This window comes from Cervus elaphus, chromosome 20 (assembly GCF_910594005.1).
Source record: "Cervus elaphus chromosome 20, mCerEla1.1, whole genome shotgun sequence".
NCBI lineage: Eukaryota > Metazoa > Chordata > Mammalia > Artiodactyla > Cervidae > Cervus > Cervus elaphus.
Genome location: NC_057834.1, coordinates 116855628 through 116874535, shown reverse-complemented (window position 1 = coordinate 116874535; position 18908 = coordinate 116855628). Strand labels below are relative to the sequence as shown.

The following is an 18908-nucleotide window of genomic DNA, read 5'->3' as shown; positions in this document are numbered from 1 at the left end:
CACGAAGGATATTAATGAACCCAACTCTATGACAGGCTCTCTTACCATCATCCATGGCCGGCAGAGGAGAGCCACAAGGATCTCTTAATGATGCTGGTGTTCGTCTCATCATCTCTTGATGATGCTGATGGTATTGAAATATTATGTGTTCTAGATTCCCTTCTGTAGAACATAGTCCATTGGTGGGTCTTTTGGCTTAACATAATATATCCTAGCCAACAGACTCACTTCTATTAGCTTTAGTATTCTTCCCTTACTATGTGTCAGGGAACACAGTCATTTCATTGAATATGTGTGCTAAGTCGCTCAGTCATGTCCACCTCTTTGCAACCCCATGGACTATGGCCTGCCAGGCTTCTCTGTCCATGGGATTCTCCAGGCAGTGGGTTGCCATTACCTTTTCCAGGGGATCTTCCCAACCCAGGGATTGAACCTGCATCTCTTATGTCTGCTGCATTGGCAGGTAGGTTAAGTATAGAGCCATCAATTTCTCCAGGCTTTTAAGAGCACTTCACAGTATTTATCCCATTCCTGTGACATGGATGTCTGGGTGTTAAATCCTTTGTCCTGAGAATATACACACAAGTAAATTAATTCTTGCATATCCACTCTTACTTTTCGGCCTCCTTAATCAACTATCCTCAAAATCTAACCTCCTGGCAGATAAGCTAATTAATTGTTGTAGCTCCTTTGGTGTATAATTGCTTTCCTTCCTAATCAGGTCTATCAAATCCTAGCATGCTGGGATCCAAACCAAGTTATAGCCTGGCAATCAGGACAAGAGATGGGGGGAGCTCCTCAGAGGGCACCTATTGTCTTGCAGGGGTGCAGCCTCAGCAGTATCTTCCAGAACTAAGGAAGTTGTAACTGTGAGGGTTTGAAGGGATCTGACAAGCCAAATTCTCAGACATTCGTCCATATATCCATGCCCCATATGTCAGGATCTCAAGCTTTCCAACCAGGTCACTGACCTTAATCTAAGAGACCTACTTTGGCTGGGCATTTAAACATTTCTGAACATGTGCCACTCTAACAATCAAGTTCTGAGTCTGCATCTCCACTGAGTCCACTCTTCTACTGCAGGAGCCTCTGGCTCTTACACTTCACCCTGAACTACTTGTTAATACGTCACAAATTCTCATTATCCTTTTGAGTGGCATCAATATAATTTAGCAACAGCCAGTCAACTCCACAGTCCCCAGACATTGTTTTCCCTATGTCTTTAAAACACCTACAGGGCAATCCCCTGAACTGGCATATTTTTCCAGGCCATTATTGGCAAATTCTTCAATTGGATTGGTGCCTTGTGCCAGGAAATACCTGTATCTCACAAAACACCCAGAATAGGATAGCATCCCCTTGTCTTCAGGGCAGTGAGTGAGTCATTTCAAAAACTCCATCTCATTCTTAGTGCCACCCCATTCTCAGTCCTATGTGTGTGTTTTTTATGTCTCTGCTTTTTATTTTTTATTTTTTTCCATTTATTTTTATTTTATTAGTTGGAGGCTAATTACTTTACAATATTGTAGTGGTTACTCAACTCTTCTGAGAAGCAGGTGCCCTTAGACAAGTAACAGATTTATTGAAGGAAATAGCTGGAAGATGAAAGGAGAGGGTTCAAGAAGAACCTTCAGACCACAAAGCACAGCTTATGCCCCAGGAAAGGATGCAGGAATGAAGAACAGCTGGAGAGGAAGAATCTCAGACAGCAACATGGTTCTAAGACAGCTGAGGTAAGTAGAGAGTTCTCTAGAGTTGGCCATTAGAGGAGTCTTTCATCACACATGGCTGTAGCAAGCAGTAGCACCCATGCCATGCTCAGTCACTGCCTAGGAGCAGTTTCAGGATATATGCTCTCAGGGTGAGTGCGGTAGTGGATTCGGAGGAATAAAATTCTAGCTGTCAGTCAACTATGCTCCCAAGAGCAGAGGATCTGAGAGATGCGTTTCCATGGTTGCCACATCTGTGTGCTTAGGACTCTGAGATGTTCTGACATGACCCATACCATCAAGGAACTCACAACACAGTAGAAGAAATGAATCTAAATGGAAATAAGGGAATAATTTAAACGTGGGATGGAGAATTTATCCTGGGTTTTATCAAAATAAAATATTAAAAAATTTAACATTCCAGAAGGAGTCTAGGATGATGGTGACATAAAACTCTTTTATCCTTCCTAATTTCCTCTCTATGTTGGCCCAATTATTGTAGGGTAATAAGGGATACCTTTCTCATCACCACTTCTGAGAAATAGGAAAGGATCTTACACGCACAGCTGAGGTCTTGCCTTTTGCCTTTTTACTTGACTCAGAGACAGTAGTCCACAGAATCACATAATACAGATTGTCTTTAGCCCTTCCTGTACAAAGAAGATATTCCAGTCCCCCTAACTTTGCCAGGAAAATCACTCAGTCAGGCAACACATAAGGGTTCCTTCTGTAACTGATCTACATAAATATAGACCTACTTGTGGCATAGTAAGAAATACACTTGCTATTACCTCCTGTGCACATGAGGAAGTAATTCCCTTACTGGACTACCTCAACCTGCTCATCTTTGGCCAATATTAGGAAGATTATAACAAACCAACAAAAGTAAGCACCCAGAAATGAAACTCCAAAAACAGATCTATACAAGTTCAGTCAACAGCATTAATTAATCAAGCAGTTTTCAAAGTACAGTCCCTGAACCATCAGCATCAGACACACCTTGAAACTTGTTTTACATTCACACTTACGAATTTTTTATTTGTTATTATTTTCCTTCTCTAGCCTGCTAAAGCCAACAAAGAAGTTATGTCTATTTAATAAAACAGCACAGGCTTGGGAATACAGGAGGGGCTCAATAAAAATCTGCTAAAAACTAAATACTAGGATAACAAAACTTCCCAGAACCACTCAGATATATAAAAATCTGAGATATGGTAAGAAAATCATAAGAGATAAAAAGGGAAATAATAACTCAAGAAATGAAGTAGATAAAATATTCTGTTTTGAAAATAGTTACTTCTTCTGACCATATCCTAAACTAAAACCAAAGTACAATATTAAAACTATATATACATATATTTATTTAAATATTGTATAAATTATAAATTAGATATACTACATATATAATGTATAAATATTTATTTAAACGTATACTGATATATGAAAATATATTATTTAGTAAATATATTACAAATTACAAAATTTGTAAAATTACAAAATTAAAATTACAAAAATTTTATAAGATAAACTTTTCCCAGGTAGAATATAGTAGATCAAAGCAGTCCAATGCTTCCACTGGAAAAATGAGAATAAGCTGGATAAGTTACAAAAATAATTTGATAATCTGCAATTCCAATGAGTGAGGCAAACATTGAAAGTTGAACTGATGGTTGCAAAACTAGCCCCCACCCACCCCGAGGATATTTTGTGACTCTGGGTCCAGACTGAGGATCAGGGGTGGCCTCAGGAGAAGACCCCTAAAAGGAAACCAGCAAAGCTATGAGCGGTAATCAAGGACTTAAGTGACAAAAAGACATTTGAAAGGCCTCAAGCAAGTCATTTCCCCAATAGGACATTTGCTGAGTTTTGGGGCTGCACATGTCTCTCTTAATTCATCGTTCATACTGTATATCTAAAACTTATTCTAGGTAGATTTAGATATAAATATGAAAGGCAAAATCAGAGAGCTTTCAAAAAAAAAAAAAAAAAAACCTGGGCAAACAATTCCAGGACCTTGGAGTGAGTGTAGATTTCTTACACAGGACACATAAAAAGCCTTAGTACAAAAATAATTGATTAATTGTACTATCCTTAAACTAAGAATTTACATTCATTGAAAGATACAAATTTAAAGAGTGAAAAATCAACCCACAATGTAGAATAAGATATGTGTAATTATATATTTGACAAAGGACTTGTATCTAGAATACATAAAGAATTCCCCAAACCAGTAAGAAAATGGCAAACCACCCAATAAAAACTAAGTGGGAAAAGATTTAAATAGGCACTTCACAGAAAAGGATATAAAAATATAAATACACTACATAAATGGTGCTCATATTCTTTATTCATTTTCATTTGGCAAATGAAAAATAAAGCCAAAATGAGAAATTTCTATACACCCACCAGAAGTTCTGAAATGAAAATAATGAAACAAATAGTGTTGGAAAAAAGCATAACTCTCACATAATGCTGGAGGAAGTATAAATTGGTACAACTACTTAAGAAAACAATTTAGCCATTTAAAGCTGAATAAATGCATACTCCATGACCAAGTAACTCCTTGGTATGTATCCAACAGATATGCTTACATATGTTTACCAAAGACATGCTCACAAATCTGCTATTGGCACCAACTAAAAACTGGAAACTTCACAAATGCCTATAAACAGTAGAAGGGATAAATAAAGTGTGATATATTCACACAATGGAATAACAGGTAGCAATGAAAATGAATAAACTTCTACTACATGGAATAATATGGATGCTTCTCAAAATTATAATTTTAAGTAAAAGAAGCTAGATAGAAAAGAATACATACCATATAATTACTTTTACATGAAATACTGAAATAGAAAAATAGGTAATAAAAAATCTATGCTTAGAAATTGGGATTTTGTTACCATGGAGGAAGATACTGAGTACAAACAAGGGTGGAGGTTAGGAGTCTCTGGGATACCAGTAATGTTTTATTTCTCAATCTACATGATGCTGATTAGATGGGTATGTCAAAAAAATGAAATACATACTTTTGATGTATCCACTTTTTTGTATATCTAAGTAAATTTAAAAAATTTTAAAGCAGTAAAATATAATTATGAATATTTATCTTTTGTATAAATGGAAAGAAATGTCCTAAAAGCAAACAGACAAAAAAATCAAAGTAAATATTCTTAAACCTGATTTACATAGAGCTTGAGGAATCTACATCTATAAACACAATTTTAGTTTGCCACAGAGCCCAAAGGGTTAATATCAGTAGTACACAGTGAGCAAGGGTAAATTCACACAGATGGACAAAAAATATACTTAGAGAAGAAAAAAGTAATGGCCAATAAGCACATACAAATAATAGTTCTAACTCTTTAACAATTAAAGAAATTCAAACTAAAGCAACGAAATAAAAAATTTTCACTATCCAAATCAGTATTACTGTAATGATGAGACAATACTAATAAGGATAAGACAAGATGGCCATTTTCATACACTGGTGGTGTTAAATTAAATTGGTTCTTCAATCAAAACTTCAAAAACTAAGAGTATGGACTCAGGAGCACCTAAACAGTATCTATGATCCCAAAGTCCCAACAGTCCATTTTCCATGCTACCCCCTCTTCCTTAGCTGTTACCCTTTTAACTGAGTGGTCCTGATACTGAATTAGTACCACTCATACTGATACTGAATTAGTAAAAAAAAAAAAAAAATAGGTAAAAGATTAGAAAAATACACTCCAAACTATTGGTTGTGGTCCTAAGAGGAAGAAATACTAGGTAAATTCATTTTCTGTAATACATCCTTTCTATAATAGTTAATTTTAGACAAGTTTATATTATTTCTAAAATAATTACATAATATAATCTTCATTAATTTCCTAATTTATTTAATAAGTATTCACCAAGAATATGCTACTATGTGCCAGGCTCTATGCAGAGTGGGTCAGGGCAGACAGTTAAGGACTAAAGAGGATGCAAGCTGAGGTGAAGCCTCATAGTTAAGGCCTGAAATTCAAGGTCAAGTAGGTTGTAGAACATCAGCTCAAAGTTCTGATAAACAGAAAGTATCCTCGTTGTCATGGCAGGGGTCCCAAAAGAAATTAGTCACACAGGTGACATCAAAGAAATTTGCATTATGCAGCAGTATCCATCTCTTTAGCTGAGATGAATAATGGAGGTCACCCACTAAAGAGATCTGGCCAACTGGAAAACTACCAGAATAAAACTAGAAATCAAAAAATACCACAGATAAAACCAGTAGCATAAAATAAGTCATGGACAAACAGTCATGCTAATGTCTTCTGACAGACATCCTATTATCAGAATAGCAAGATACGATCTTGATCTGTAGCACTATTCTACATATTTGACATATATTAAATTCTCACAACAGTCTGACAGAAGAGGCATCTTAATAGTTTATTTTAATAATGAGGAACTCATAATAGAGTTTGAGGATTTGCCCAAGGCCACACAACTTAAAAGTGGTAGGGCTGGGATTCAAAGCCAGGAAGCCTGATTATTGTTCCAGGTAGCTCTATTTATTCAATTATTAAACAGACATTACTGAGAACCTACCAAATGCCAGGTACTTGGATATACTGTAGATACAAACATGAAATAAGAGTGTAGCAGAATGAGGTGAGTGGTGGGCTTAATATTCCAGTAAATGCTAAAACAAAGGAATTGGTCAAGTACCACTCAGAACTATAGAAATTTTGCTGGGGGAGATCAAGAATGTTTTTACCAATGGAAGTTAAATTGAATTTTGAAAACTAAATGGAAGATAGACAATGTAAAAGGGGTGGGGAAGGGCATTTCAGGCAGCAGATTCAATATGGAAGCACATATATTCAAATACACTATGAAAACATACCAGTTTTGCATGACTGCAGATGAAATCCATGATGGCAAGTGGCAGAAAAAGGAAAAGGAAGACCAGCTAGTATTTCTCCAGTAGCATCAAACTACTGCACAGTTGCATTCATCTCACATGCTAGTAAAATAATGCTCAAAATTCTCCAAGCCAGGATTCAACAATATGTGAACCATGAACTTCCAGATGTTCAAGCTGGTTTTAGAAAAGGCAGAGGAACTAGAGATCAAATTGCCAACATCCGCTGGATCACTGAAAAAGCAAGAGAGTTCCAGAAAAACATATATTTCTGCTTTATTGACTATGCCAAAACCTTTGACTCTGTGGATCACAATAAACTGTGGAAAATTCTCCAAGAGATGGGAATACCAGACCACCTGACCTGCCTCTTGAGAAATCTGTATGCAAATCAGGAAGCAAGATTTACAACTGGACATGGAACAACAGACTGGTTCCAAATAGGAAAAGGAGTACATCAAGGCTGTATATCGTCACCCTACTTATTTAACTTATATGCAGAGTACATCATGAGAAATGCTGGGCTGGAGGAAGCACAAGCTGGAATCAAGAGTGCCAGGAGAAATATCAATAACCTTAGATATGCAGATGACACCACCCATATTATGGCAGAAAGTGAAGAGAACTAAAGAGCCTCTTTGATGAAAGTAAAAGAGGAGAGTGAAAAAGTTGTCTTAAAACTCAATATTCAGAAAACTAAGATCATGGCATCCAGTCCCATCAGTTCATGGAAAATAGATGGGGAAACAGTAGAAACTGTGATAGACTTTATCTGGGGGGGGGGGGGCTCCAAAATCACTGCAGATGGTGATTGCAGCCATGAAATTAAAATACGCTTACTCCTTGGAAGGAAATTTATGACCAACCTAGACAGCATATTAAAAAGCAGAGACATTACTTTGCCAACAAAGGTCCTTCTAGTCAAGACTATGGTTTTTCCCGTAGTCATGTATGGATGTGAGAGTTGGACTATAAAGAAAGCTGAGCGCTGAAGAACTGATGCATTTAAAATGTGGTGTAGGAGAAGACTCTTGAGAGTCCCTTGGACTGCAAGGAGATCCAATCAGTCCATTCTAAAGGAAATCAGTCCTGGGTATTCATTGGAAGGACTAACGTTGAAGCTCAAACTCCAATCCTTTGGCCACCTGATGCAAAGAGCTCACTCATTGGAAAAGACCCTGATGCTGGGAAAGATTGAAGGCAGGCAGAGAAGGGGATGACAGAGGATAAGATGGTTGAATGGCATCACCGACTCAGTGGACATGAGTTTGAGTAAGCCCTTGGAGTTGGTGGTGATGGACAGGGAGGCCTGGCGTGCTGCAGTCCGTGGGGTCACAAAAAGTCGGACACGACTGAGTGACTGAACTGAACTACATCAGCCAGGCTACTGCCAGTGAAAGATCACCCAGTAGGAACTAATCTTGCTAAAGTTATATAGAAGACACATGAAGATTTTGTCATTTGTTTAAACCCGCAGCAAGTTATATTTTTAGCAAAACAATTAGGGACTTAAAGAAGTAAATATAGGTTTCCCAGGTGGCGCTAGTGGTAAAGAACCTGCCTGCCAATGCAGGAGATGTAAAGAGACATGAGTTGGATCTCTAGGTTGGGAAGATCCCCTGGAAGAAGGCAAGGAAACACACTCCAATATTCTTGCTTGGAGAATCCTGTGGACAGAGGAGCCTGGCGGGCTCTAGTCCACAGGGTCACACAGAGTCACACACGACTGAAGCAACTTACTTTGCTTGCATGTGCGCAAAGTAAATATAACAAAACACATGTTCTGAGAAGGTAGCAGCAACTTCATGTTCCCTTTGTAAAAGAAACTCAGAAACTAAGTGCATTAGAAACAGTTGAACAGTCTCTTAAAAGTAAGCAGGAGCTCTCACACCACAGCGCAGAGGATAAAGAACGTCAGAAAACTCTGCCTCAGCGTTTCTTGACTTGAGAGCCCCGTGTTGCAGTTTCCTATGCAGTTTTAGTTGGCTGTTCCTCTTATCCTGCTTACTACAATGTCCTTTTTTTTATATAGCAGAAACTTAAAACAACAATTGACGTTCTAAAGATGGAAAAGCAGTCTGCTCCAGTAAAGGATAATACAATATTGTGTTCTACCATATGGTCTCTTTCCATGAATTTACTCTAGGGATTTGCCTATTCCCCAAAGGAGATCTCCAAAGAAGGCTTGGAAGGGGTGTTTTATAATAGGAAAGAAGATTAAAACTTTTATATTTGTCCCTTACATATGACTTCTTTTTTCTAGAGAATTTTTCATACTACTTTCCATTTTCCTGAGGGGAATATTATAACCTGATGTATAATCTACTGTGTGTGAATTCAGTGCATGTTGCAGTATATGATAACACATCATTTCTGTGCATGTGTCTGGTGCTTTAGAGTTTGTCAAGCTCTTTTGCATACGCTGTCTCACATAATCTATCAACACTGTGATAGAGGTATTATTCCATTAAAACCATCAATATTTTTCATCAGTGATGAAAATGAGGCTCACAGAGGATAATTAATTTATGAATCGTGGTGCTGAAGACTATTGAGAGTCCCCTGGACTGCAAGAAGATCAAGCCAGTCAATCCCAAAGGAAATCAACCCTGAATATTCATCGGAAGGACTGATGATGAAGCTGAAACTCCACTACTTTGGCCACCTGATGCGAAGAGCCGACTTATTAGAAAAGACCCGATGCTGGCAAGGATAGAAGGCAGGAGGAGAAGGGGTGGCAGAGGATGAGATGATTGGATGGCATCACTGACTCAATGGACATGAATTTGAGCAAGCTCCAGGAGATGGTGAAGGGTGGGGAAGCCTGGCATGCTGCAGTCCATGGGGTCGCAAAGAGTCGAACAGACCTGAGTTACTGAACAACAGCAACAACAAGTATATCTTCTCTTGTTCCTTCTATTCAGGATTGAAGTAGAGGTTTTAGTAAGTGAAATAAGAAAAGACAAGAGGGAGAGAGACTGAAAATAAATAATAAAGAAGTAAACAGCTTTATTTTCAGATGACATAAATGTGCAGAAAACCCCATGCAATCTATTTTCAAAGCTACTAGTACTAATAAGTGAGTTCAACAAGACTGTAGGATACAAGATCAATATGCAAAAATCAACTGCATTTCTATGTACAACTAGAAACTGAAATATATGACTCAATGTCTATTATAATAGCATCAAAAAATAAGAAATACTTAGAAATAAATCTGACAAAATATGGGAAAGACCTGTAAACTTAACACATTGCTTAAAGTTAAAAAAATTTTAAGAGACCTAAATAAATGGGAAAATATATTGTGTTCAATAAAGGGAAGACTCGATGTTGTTAAAATGTTATTTCTGTCGAAACTAATCTGTAAATTCAATGCAATCCCCAAAACATTCTAACAAGCTTTTGTATAAAAGTAGAGAAGCTGACTCTAAAATTCATATTGAAATGCACAAAACCTACAATAGCCAAAACATCTTAGAAAAAGAAGAATTCAAGGAGTAACACTATCTGATTTGAAAACAGCAGTCATAAAGCAACAACAGTCAAGAGAGTATGGTATTTACCTTGGGACAGACAAATTGTACAAATGAAAAAGAACACAGAATCCAGAAACAGGTCCACACATAACAGTTTCAACCAATACACAAAGGCAACTCAGTGAAGAAAATGGAACTAAAACAACAGGACATCCACAGGCCAAGAATAAACCAAAATAAAACAAAAGAAAGAAAATCTTCTATCGATGACTGCACTATGTACAAAAAATCATCTCAACATGGATCTCACACCTAAGTTTAAAACCAGCAAGTATGAAACACTTAGAAAAGATAGGACATTGTTTTGACCTTAGGTTAGGCAAAGATTTCTTAAGTATGGCATCAAAATCACAGTCCATAAAAGATATTAATAAATTGGATTTCATCAAAATTAAGAATGAAATAACAAATTACAAACTGGCAGAAAATTACATCTTATCAAGGGCTTATATCTAGACTATATTATCATCAACATCACTAATCATCAAGGAAATGCACATCAAAACCAAAATGAGATATTACCTCATATTTGTTAGTCATATTTGTCAGTCATGTCCGACTCTTTCTGACCCCATGGACTATGCAGCCCATGGAATTCTCTAGGTCAGAATGTTGGAATGGGTAGCCATTTCCTTCTCCAGGGGATATTCCCAACCAAGGGGTTGAATCCAGGTTTCCCGCATGGCAGGTGGATTCTTTACCACCTGAGCCACCAGGGAAGCCCCATATTTGTTAGGATGACTATTATTAAAAGACAAAAAGAAAAAAAAAAAAAGAACTGCCATTGTTGTTGCTCAGTCACTAAGTCTTCTTCAACTTTTTGTGTCCCCATGAACAGCAGCACACCGGGCTTCCTTGACTTTCACTATCTCCCAGGGTTTGCTCAAACTCATGTCCAGTGAGTTGATGATGCCATCTAACCATCTCATCCTCTGCCACCCATTCTGCTCTTGCCCTCAATCTTTTGCAGCATCAGGGTCTTTTCCAATGAGTCAGCTCTTCTTATCAAGTAATTAAAGCATTGGAGCTTCAGAATCAGTCCTTCCAATGAATATTCAAGGTTGATTTCCTTTAGGATTGACTAGTTTGATCTCCTTGCAGTCTATAGGACTCTCAAGAGTCTTCTCCATCATGACAACTCGAAAGCATCAGTTCTTTGGTGCTACCTCTCACATCCATACATATGACAACTCGAAAGCATCAGTTCTTTGGTGCTACCTCTCACATCCATACATAACTATTGGAAAAACCATAGCTTTCACTATAACGGTGTAGGTCAGGAAAGTGATGGCTTTGCTTTTTAATATGCTGTCTAGGTTTCCCATAACTCTTCTTCTAAGGAGCAAGCATCTTGTAATTTCATGGCTGCACTCAACATCCACAATGATTTTAGAGCCCAAGAAAATAAAATCCGTCACTGCTTTCACTTTTTGTCCTTTTATTTGCAGTGAAGTGATGGGACTGGATGCCATGATCTCAGTTTTTTGAATGTTGGGATTTAAGCCACGTTTTTCACTCCACTTTCATCCTTATCCAGAGGTTCTTTAGTTCCTCTTCACTTTCTGCCATTGAAGTGGTATCCTCTGCATAATCTGAGGTTGTTTATATTTCTCCTGGAAAACTTGATTCCAGCTTGTGAGTCACCCACCGAGGAATTCTGAATTATACACTCTGCATCAGCTCAGTTTAGTCACTCAGTTGTGTCCTACTATTTGTGACCCCATGGACTGAAGCACGACAGGCTTCCCTGTCCATCACCAGCTCCCAGAGTTTACCCAAACTTATGTCCACTGAGTCGGTGATGCCATCCAACCATCTCATTCTCTGTCATCCCTTTCTCTTTGTGCCTTCAATCTTTCCTAGCATCAGGGTCTTTTCAAATGAGTCAGTTCTGTACATCAGGTGGCCAAAGTAATGGAGTTTCAGCTTCAGCATCAGTCCTTCCAATGAATATTCAGGGCTGATTTCCTTTAGGACTGACTGGTTGGATCTCCTGGCAGTCCAAGGGACTCTCAAGAGTCTTCTCCAACACCACAGTTCAAAAGCACCAATTCTTCAGTGCTCAGCTTGCTTTATACTCCAACTCTCATATCCATAGGTGACTGTTGGAAAAATCATAGCTTTGACTAGATGGACCTTTGTTGGCCAAGCAATGTCTCTGCTTTTTAATATGCTGTCTAGTTTTGTCATAAGTTTTCTTCCAAGGAATAAGCTTCTTTTAATTGCATGGCTGCAGGCAGCATCTACAGTTATTTTGGAGCCCCCAAAAATAAAGTTGGTCACTCTTTCCATTGTTTCCCCATCTATTTGCCATGAAGTGACAGGACTGGATGTCATGATCTTAGTTTTCTGAATGTTGAGTTTTAAGACAACTTTTCACTCTCCTCTTTTACTTTCATCAGGAGACTCTTTAGTTCTTCTTCGTTTTCTGCCATGAGTGTCCTGTCATCTGTGTATCTGAGGATATTGATATTTCTTCTGGCAATCTTGATTCCAGCTTGTGCTTCATCCAGCCCAACATTTCTCATGATGTATTTGGCAGATAAGTTAAATAAGCAGGGTGACAATATACAGCCTTGATGTACTCCTTCCCAATTTGGAACCAGTCCATTGTTCCACGTCCAGTTCTAACTGTTGCTTCTTGATCTGTTTACAGATTTCTCAGGAGGCAGGAATGGTGGTCTGGTATTCCCATCCACGAAAAATTTTTGAGAGTTTGTTGGGATTCACATAGTCAAAGGCTTTGGCGTAGTCAATAAAAGAGAAGTAGATTTTTTTCTGGAACGCTCTTGCTTTTTTGATGATCCAACAGATGTTGACAATTTAATCTCTGGTTCCTCTACTTTTTCTAAATCCAGTTTGAACATCTGGAAGTCCACGGTTCATGTACTGTTGAAGTCTGGCTTGGAAAATTTTGAGCACTACTTTGCTAGCGTGTGAGATGAGTGCAATTGTGTGGTAGTTTGAACATTCTTTAACATTGCCTTTCTCTGGGATTGGAATGAAAACTGACCTTTTTCAGTCCTGTGGCCACTGCTGAGTTTTCCATATTTGCTGGCATATTGAGTACAGCACTTTCACAGCATCATCTTTTAGGACTTGAAATATCTCAGCTGGAATTCCATCACCTCCACTAGCTTTGTTTGTAGTGATGCTTCCTAAAGCCCACTTGACTTCACACTCCATGGTGTCTGACTGTCTAGCTCTAGAATGACATAGCTCCAACAAAACCTAATAGAATATGGTTTTGGTTTACACGAGACTTTTTTTTTTCAGCAGTCACTGTCTTGCACTTTCCTTCTGCCTTGCTAAAGCCAGCAGGTGTCATCCTTTCTCCCCCACTCAGGGAGTGACATCTTTATGCTCTCTCTCTCTGCCCTCTCTGGGAGCACCAGTATCTCCCAGAGGGGAGCTCTTATACACATTTTGTACCCCAGTTTTTATGTCTGTTACTCTGGTTTTGTGGCTACAACCCAGGAGACAGTCACTCCTTGATTGTTTGGCTCTGGAGGTTAAGGAGGCTTGTATTCCCAAGTCCTGTGGGACTGTAAAATCAGAGATAGTTCTTGTCAGACTACCACACTCAGGGCACTGCACAGAGAGCAGACAGAAACACATGCCCAGTTTTGAGAAAGAGATCTATTTGCTTCTCCTGGAGCTTCAGCCTAATGGGAAGGCTTCAGTTTTGGCAGACATCTAGAGTTCTACAGAAGATCTTTCAGGGAACAAAACAAGGGCTCATCTGCAGCCCCAATTCTTGTGACAGTTGCCCAGGGGACACATCCAGTTCCAGGAAATTCAGAGAGTTCCAAGTAAGATGAACAACAAGATCCACACCAAGACATGTTATAATCAAAATGTGAAAAGCTAAAGACAATGAGATAACCTAAAAAGCATTAGGGGGATGTATTGGTCCATGTGGCCTCACCTTGTCCCCACCTACTGCCAAGTACAATGACCCTCTTCCTCTAAAACATCAGTGGTAGCCTGTTCCTGTCCCCAGCATGTGACTGGTCACTCCTGGGGGGAGAAACTCCCAGCCACAAGAGCGCCAGTCTCCAGTGTGCCCATTGGTTCTGGACTGGGAGTGGCTCACTCCTCCCCTGGCCCCTGCCCTGCCCTTGTTGTTACTTGTGCCTTTGATCCTTGTCCCTCAGAACCTCTTATTTATACTAAAGTTTCTTGTTTTTTTTTTTAAAAAAAAAAAAGGCAGTAAGAGAAAAAATCTTGTTACATACAAGGGAAACTCCATAAGGCTATCAGAAAATTTTTCAGAAAAACTTGCCAGAGAGTGGCACAATATACTCAAAGTGATGAAATTTTTTAAATTTTATTTTCAATTTGTTTTTATTAGTTGGAGGCTAATTACTTTACAATATTGTAGTGGTTTTTGCCATACATTTACATGAATCAGCCATTGATTTACATGTGTTCCCCATCCTGATCCCCGCTCCCGCCTCCCTCTCCATCCCATCCCTCTGGGTCTTCCCAACCAATCACAAATATTCTATCTGGGAAAGTCATCATTCAGAACTAAAGGAGAGAAAAGGCTTTCCAGACAAGCAAATGCTAAAGGAGATCATCACCACTGAACCAGCCTTACAAGAAATGTTAAGGGACTTTTTTAAGCTGAAAACAGAGTGCTAATTCATAACAAGAGAACGTGAAAGTATAAATTCCATACAAATATATATTAAAGGTATTGGACTAATTAAAACTACTATGAAGGTTAAAAGGTAACAGAAGTAAAAATAACTACAAAAATTAGTTGTGGAATACACAATATAAAAAGACATAAAATGTGACATCAAAATATAAAACATGGAATGGGGGAGTAAAAATACAGAACTTTTGAATGTGTTCAAACTTAAGTTGGTATCAACTTAAAATAGACTGATATAAATATACATTCTTATATCTCAGACTAAAGGTAACCACAAAGCAAAAACCTACAGTAAAATGATACACAAAACAAATGAGAAATAAGCCTAACAGAATTTGAATACAATAACCCAAGAGTCAAGTTTAAACCTGAGATTCGAATTGCCCTTTATTTTCTTTTTTTTAAGTTCTAACATCTAAGTTGGAGAAGACAGCAATGGGCTGTCTTCTACAAATTCTACAAATTATGCTATGCAAGTTATTTCACCTCTTTAAGCCTCAGTTCCCCCATCTGTTAAATAGAAATAACACTACTTTAATAGTGTTTTTGAGGATTCATACTATCTTTTAATGTACCTATTATAATGTTTGGCATACAGTAAACACGTAATAAATTTACTGACATCATTATAATCAATAGTATAAGTATTATAATTAAAAAGATGTTCTATTCTGAATTTTTCTAAAAAGATGCTAAGGAGACCTGTTTTTATGTGAAATATGCCTCAATTAATCCACCAAACCATTATTTTTCTAAAGTCAGGTGTCTGCAGAAGTCAGTAAAATGGTCTTCTCATTCATCTATGCCTTAAATTTTTTCATAAAAAGGAGTAGTTCCTAAAAAAAAAAAAAAGAAAAGGAGTAGCTCCTTAGGAGGAGAAACTCTAGTGTGTATACTCCTGTATACTTCATGCCTAGAAAACACCCAGCACATAGGAGGCATTCTAGAGAACTGAACCAATGAACTGAAGGTTTATTTTAAATGGCTACACAAATGACCCATATTATTGTATAACTACATCTTTTAATATTAAAATAATATGCAAAAATGAGTGCTAAAATTTTTATTGCTCGCTTACTGTGTATTAGCTACTTTGTTAATAATTCCTCAAGTACTACCCCATTTAAAACTCACTATAATAGATATTTTTCAGTCTGCCCACTGATGGAGAAGGATTAGAGGCTTATGGAAGCTTCCTGATGGGAGAGACTGAGGGGAAAACTGGGTCTTGTTCTGAGAGGCAGGGCCAAGATAGTAAATCTTTAATACAATTTTCTGTTGATGGGTGGGGCTGTGTTCACTCCCTGTTATTTACCTAGGGCCAAAACCATGGTGTAGGGCTTCCCTGGTAGCTCAGATGGGTAAAGCGTCTGCCTACAATGCAGGAGACCCGGGTTTGATCCCTGGGTCAGGAAGATCCCCTGGAGAAGGAAATGGCAACCCACTCCAGTGTTCTTGCCTGGAAAATACCATGGACTGAGGAGTCTGGTAGGCTACAGTCCATGGGGTCGCAAAGAGTCGGACACGACTGAGTGACTTCAATTTCTTTCTTCCTTAAACTATGGTGGAGGTAATGAAGACAATGGCAACCTCCTTCAAAAGGTCCCACGCAGGCACTGCTGCACTCAGTGCCCCCAACCCCACAGCAGGCCATGGAGGGCCACCCAAGACGGATGGGTCATGGTGGAGAGTTCTGACAAAATGTGGTCCCTGGAGAAGGGAATGGCATACCACTTCAGTATTCTGTCTTGAAACCCCATGAACAGCATAAAAAGGCAAAAAGATAGATAAGCACGATGGTATGATCACTCAGCTAGAAGGAGAAAATCCTGGAATGCGAAGTCAAGTGGGCCTTAGGAAACCTCACTATGAACAAAGCTAATGGAGGTGATGGAATTCCAGCTGAGCTATTTCAAATCCTAAAAGGTGATGCTATGAAACTGCTGCACTAAATATGCCAGCAAATTTGGAAAACTCAGCAGTGGTCACAAGACTGGAAAAGGTCAGTTTTCATTACAATCCCTAAGACAGGCAATGCCAAAGAATGCTCAAACTACTGCACAATTGGACTCATTTCATACGCTAGCAAAGTAATGCTCAAAATTCTCCAAGCCAGGATTCAACACTACATGAACCGTGAAGTTCCAGATGTTCAAGCTGGTTTTAGAAAAAGCAGAAGAACTAGAGATCAAATCGCCAACATACACTGGATCATCGAAAAAGCAAGAGAGTTCCAGAAAAACATCTACTTCTGTTTTATTGACTATGCCAAAGCCTTTGACTGTGTGGATCACAATAAACTGTGGAAAATTTTGAAAGAGATGGGAATACCAGACCACCTGACCTGCCTCTTGAGAAACCTGTATGCAGGTCAAGAAGCAACAGTTAGAACTGGACATGGAACAACAGACTGGTTCCAAATAGGAAAAGGAGTATGTCAAGGCTGTATATTGTCACCCTGCTTATTTAACTTATATGCAGAGTATATCATGAGAAACACTGGGCTGGATGAAGCACAAGCTGGAATCAAGATTTCTGGGAGAAATATCAATAACCTTAGATATGCAGATGACACCACCCTTATGGCAGAAAGTGAAGAAGAACGAGGGAGTCTCTGTGAAAGAGGAGAGTGAAAAATTTGGCTTAAAACTCAGCATTCAGAAAACTAAGATCATGGCATCTGGTCCCATAACTTCATGGCAAATAGATGGGGAAAGAGTGACAGACTTTATTTTGGGAGGCTCCAAATTCAGTGCAGATGATGACTGCAGCCATGAAATTAAAAGAGGCTTGCTCCTTGGAAGATAAGCTATGACCAACCTAGACAGCATATTCTAGGAATCAGTGAATGAAGATGAACTGGAATGGGTAAATTTAACTCATATGACCATTATATCTACTACTGTGGGCAGGAATCCCTTAAAAAAGTGGAAGGAAAGTTATGACCAACTTCCTTGAAAGGAAAGTTATGTCCAAACTAGAAAGCATATTAAAAAGCAGAGACATTACTTGGCCAACAAAGGTCCATCTAGTCAAGGCTATGGTTTTCCCAGTAGTCATGTATGGATGTCAGAGTTGGACTATAAAGAAAGCTGAATGCCAAAGAATTGATGCTTTTGAAGTGTGGTGTTGGAGAAGACTCTTGAGAGTCCCTTGGACTGCAAGCAGATCCAACCAGTCCATCCTAAAGGACATAAGTCCTGGGTGTTCATTGGAGGGACTCATGTTGAAGCTGAAACTCCATTACTTTGGCCACCTTATGCGAAGAGCTGAATCCTTTGAAAAGACCCTGATGCTGAGAAAGATTGAGGGCAGGAGGAGAAGGGGACGACGAAGATTGAGACTGTTGGATGGCATCACCGACTCAATGGACATGGGTTTGGGTAGGCTCTGACAGTTGGTGATGGACAGGGAGGCCTGGCGTGCTGTGGTTCATAGGGTCGCAAAGAGTCGGACACGACTGAGTGACTGAACTGAACTGAGACAGCATATTAAAAAGCAGAAACGTTACTTTGCCAACAAAAATCTGTCAAGGCTATGGTTTTTCTGGCAGTCATGTATGGATGTGAGAGTTGGACCATAAGGGAAGCTGAGTGCAGAAGAATTGATGCTTTTGAAGTTTGGTGTTGGAGAAGACTCTTGAGAGTCCCTTGGACTGCAAGGAGATACAACCAGTCTGTCCTAAAGGAGATCAGTCCAGAATATTCATTGGAAGGACTGATACTGAAGCTGAAACTCCAATCCTTTGGCCACCTGATGCAAACAACTGACTCATTGGAAAAGACTCTGATGCTGGGAAAGATTGAAGCGGGGAGGAGAAGGAGATGACATAGGATGAGATGGTTGGATGGCATCACCGACTCAATGGACATGAGTTTGAGTAAACTCTGGGATTGGTGATGGACAGGAAGGCCTGGCGTGCTACAGTCCATGGGGTCACAAAAAGTCACACACAACTGAGTGACTGAACTGAACTGATAATAGATATTATTACAATCTTCATTTTCTAGATGAAAAGCTGGAGTTACCAAGAGGTTGAATATTTAATCATTCCAATTATCCGACCAATAATTTACCCAAGGGCAATCAAATGAGTCAAAATTTGAACC

The 18908-nt window shown here is 38.9% G+C and overlaps 1 protein-coding gene across 1 annotated transcript in view; it reads right to left on the bottom strand.

Moving 5' to 3' along the window:
• The window catches only part of AGBL4 (AGBL carboxypeptidase 4), a 1406543-nt gene that overhangs the window by 1106869 nt on the left and 280766 nt on the right, over nt 1-18908 (bottom strand). The window lies entirely within an intron of this gene.